The sequence below is a fragment of the Phaethon lepturus genome, unplaced genomic scaffold (genome assembly GCF_000687285.1).
Source record: "Phaethon lepturus isolate BGI_N335 unplaced genomic scaffold, ASM68728v1 scaffold11606, whole genome shotgun sequence".
NCBI classification, from domain to species: domain Eukaryota; kingdom Metazoa; phylum Chordata; class Aves; order Phaethontiformes; family Phaethontidae; genus Phaethon; species Phaethon lepturus.
This window is the reverse complement of record NW_010545701.1, coordinates 1-4,010: the sequence shown is the minus strand read 5'-3', so window position 1 is coordinate 4,010 and position 4,010 is coordinate 1.

Below are 4,010 nucleotides of genomic sequence, written 5' to 3'. Positions count from 1 at the left end.
AGGAAAACAATATGGAAGAGTTTAGCCTAGCTTTTTCGCAGCCCAATGTAATAGAGTGTTGAATTCTCTCGAAAATGGAGTAAAGCAGGGTACACTGAAGGATAAAAACCTTTTAAAGATCCCACTAAGCCCTCTGATGTCAAGCCAACTCCTTAATAAGTTGAAGCTAAATATTACCCAGCTCCTTTTGTATACTCTTCCCTCAACTATCAAACCAAAATGCTTCAACTCACTGAAATCTTCCTTGGTATCAATGGAGTTATTTTTCAGAAGTCATCTGAGTAGCCACAATCAACTCCGAAGGAAAGTAAAGTCACTCAAGTATTAGAAAATGCCACTTTACTTGTTGGAAAGCAATAGATATCCTAATCCAAGCTATATCTGACCAAAGATACCTTATCTTGCTAGTTTGAAAATAAATGTAGAGAAGTTGGTTTCAGATAATACTGCTAAACTAATCAAAACTTATCTAAGAGCCAATTACCAAACTACAAGAAATACCTACCTAGCAAGTCATACACTATCTACAGAAGTGTGTTAAAAAGACTGATTCCCAGGGTTTAGTCTCATTCCAGATTGTATCAAATTAATGCCTTTCACGTAGAACTCAATCAGCTCAAGCCCTACTCCCTCCTGAAAGATAACTGTACTGGTTATTAAACTTGTGGAAGAATCTAAGAAGGTATATTTCTGCAAGCCTTCGCTAGTAAAATATCCTCCCACTTCTGCAATTCCTATTACAAACTTGGAAAAAAACATGAGTCTTGTAAAAATCAGTGCAGAACGCAAAAGCGGAGTCAGACTAGTGGTGCATCAAGCCGAGTACTGTCCTCTCAATGGTGAGAAAGGAAGTTTCAGCCTTTAGGACTTTCTAGAGAGACACCACAGGAGCACCCTGGCCTATTCTCTTTTCCAACTCAAAATTAGTCCATTTCAAGCAGGCAACTAACATCAAAAAGCTAGCAGCAAGGCTGATGCTGTTGTGGTAACTGACAAGCAACTACAACACACTTGGAGCAGTAGACAACTCAGAATTGTTTAGGTTGGAAAATACCAAGTATATCAAGTATAAGCATTAATCTAACACTGCCAAGTCCCCACACCATGTCCCCAAGCACTGCATCTACACGCCTTCTAAATACCTCCAGGGATGGTGACTCCACCACCTCCCTGGGCAGCCTGTTGCAATGCTTGACAACCCTTCCAGAGAAGAAATTTTTCCTAATGTCCAATCTAAACCTCCCCTGGTACAACTTGAGGCCATTTCCTCCTGTCCTATTGCTTGTTACTTGGGAGAAGAGACCAACACCCACCTTGCTACATCCTCCTTCCAAGCAGTTATAGAGTACAATAAGGCCTCCCCTCAGCCTCCTCTTCTCCAGACTAAACAACCACAGTTCCCTCAGCTGCTCCTCCTAAAACTTGCTCTCCAGACCCCTCATCAGCTTCATTGTCCTTCTCTGGACATGCTCCAGTAGCTCCATGTCTTTCTTGTAGTGAGTGGCCCAAAACTGAACACAGTATTTGAGGTGCAGCTTCACCAGTGCCACGATCACTTCCCTACTCCCGTTGGCCACACTAGTTCTGATACAGGCCAGGACACTGTTGGCCTTCTTGGCCACCTGGGCACACTGCTGGCTCATGTTCAGCCAGCTGTCAACCAGCACCCCCAGGTCCCTTTCTGCCAGGCAGCTTTCCAGACACTCTTCCCCAAGCCTGTAGGGTCACAACCACCCCATGCAACGCAAGTGCAGGACCCAGCACTTGGCCTTATTAAACCTTATACAGCTCATCTCAGCCCATTGATTCAGCCTGTCCCGATCCCTCTGCAGAGCCCTCCTACCCTCCAGCAGATCAACACTCCCACCCAACTTGGTGTCATCTGCAAACTTACTGAGGGAGCACTCGATCCCCTCAAACAGGTCACTAATAAAGGTATTAAGCAGGGTAACAGTGATATTGAAGACTCATGGAATCAAGTGCACCCTCAGCAAGTTCACAAATGACACCAAGCTGAGTGGTGTGGTCGACATGCCTGAAGGATGGGATGGCATTCAGAGGGACATGGACAAGCTCAAGGATCAGCCCATGTGAACCTCAGGAGGTTCAACAAGGCCAAGTGCAGGGTCCTGCACCTCGGTCACAAAGAACCCCCAGTATCAGTACAGGCTGAGGGATTAAAGTATTCAGAGCAGTCCTGTCAAGAAGGACTTGGGGTTACTGGCAGATGAACAGCTGGACATGAGCCAGCAATGTGCACTTGCAGCCCAGAAGGCCAACCATATCCTGGGCTGCATCCAAAGCAAAGTGGCCAGCACGTCAAGGGAAGTGATTCTGTCCCTCTACTCTGCTCTGGTGAGACCCCACCTGGAGTCCTGAGTCCAGCTCTGGAGCCCTCAGCACAGGAAAGACATGGACCCGCTGGAACAGGTCCAGAGGAGGGCCACAAAAATGGTGCCAGGCATGGAATACCTCTCATATTAGGACCAGCTGAGAGAGTTGGGGTTATTCAGCCTGGAGAAGAGAAGGCTCTGGGAAGACCTTGTTGCAGCCTTCCGGTACTTCAAGGGGGCTTCTAAGAAAGATGGGGACAGACATTTTAGCAGGGCCTGTTGTGATAGGACAAGGGGTAATGGTTTTAAACTAAAAGAGGGCAGATTTGGACTAGACATAAAGAGGAAATTTTTCACACTAAGGGTGGTGAAACACTGGCACAGGTTGGCCAGAGAGGTGGTAGATGCCACATCCCTGGAAACATTCAACGTCAGGTTAGATGGGGCCCTGAGCAGCCTGATCTAGTTGGAGATGTCTCTGCTCACTGCAGGGGTGTTGGACTAGATGACCTTTAAAGGTCCCTTCCAACCCAAGCTATTCTATGATTCTGTGATCTCCTTGGGGATTTTTCAGTGAAGACTTTGGGAAATCCTCAAGTAGAGACTAATACCTTCAGGCAGTTCACAAGCCTGTCGGGTGGTCACCTCCACCTAAAATGAGTAACAATCAACTTCAGTTCCAGTTTTCTGTCCCACAGACATTATTTGAAGCCATTAAGTAGTCACCATTCCTTCAAATTTATGCATTACTAAAGAAACTGAAGTTCTCAGCCAATGCTGATTTGTAACAGATGTTTCCAATTAAAAATCGCAGGCTCTAATAGTTTATTCTCTATCAGCTGAGACAGGATCTCCATACACAACAAGATTCAGCATGAGACTCATTCCAGAATTTTCCATCCATCATGAATGCTCTGCTGGCACTTAGTCCTTAAGTTCCCCTTAAATGTGCCATCTAGAAGTTAGGGGCTTTCAATGCATTTCAAGACAAGATTTAATATTACAGCTTGAGGGTTACTTTATTTACATGTAGCAGCATAAATTCCAACTTACTGTTGCAACAGCTCTGCTATTTTCTCTATTGAAAAACCCTGTTACCATAGTAACTTTATAGGACAAAAACACAGAGAAAAGTGAACTTAAAAGCAGCTTTACATTTTCTTTTCCCAAGCAAAATTGTTCCAAGACAGAGCTTCATGTTAATCCATCAGGTGAAGTCTTAAAAATTCATGTGAGAATTTTTAATTAGAACTGAAAATTAAACTTATAGCTCACATAGTTGAAGTAGTAAAATATTGTTCTTTCTGTCATACCACAAAGGAAACTTTAAAAGATTTGGCAAAGTTCCTATCAACAAGACCGGAAACTGATCACCTGTTTTTTTGAATTGTATTGTTTTAGAACTTACAAAAAAGGAATAGCAGCACCTTTCATTAGCTCATACAATTTAGTTACCCAAGGGCAAGCACCTAATTGCCTATTGTTCTGATCAGTAAAAGGGCTGTTTGTTCCCTGGAAAGCAAACCTTCAGAAGTCCTGCAGCAGCAAACAGCCACTCAACAAGTGACAAAAGTATTCCCTTTCTCCCTAACTCCCCTGTGACCTTATGACATGACAAACTGTCTTGGCTTTCATTACTTCACTTCTATGGAATCACAGAATCACAGAAACACTAGG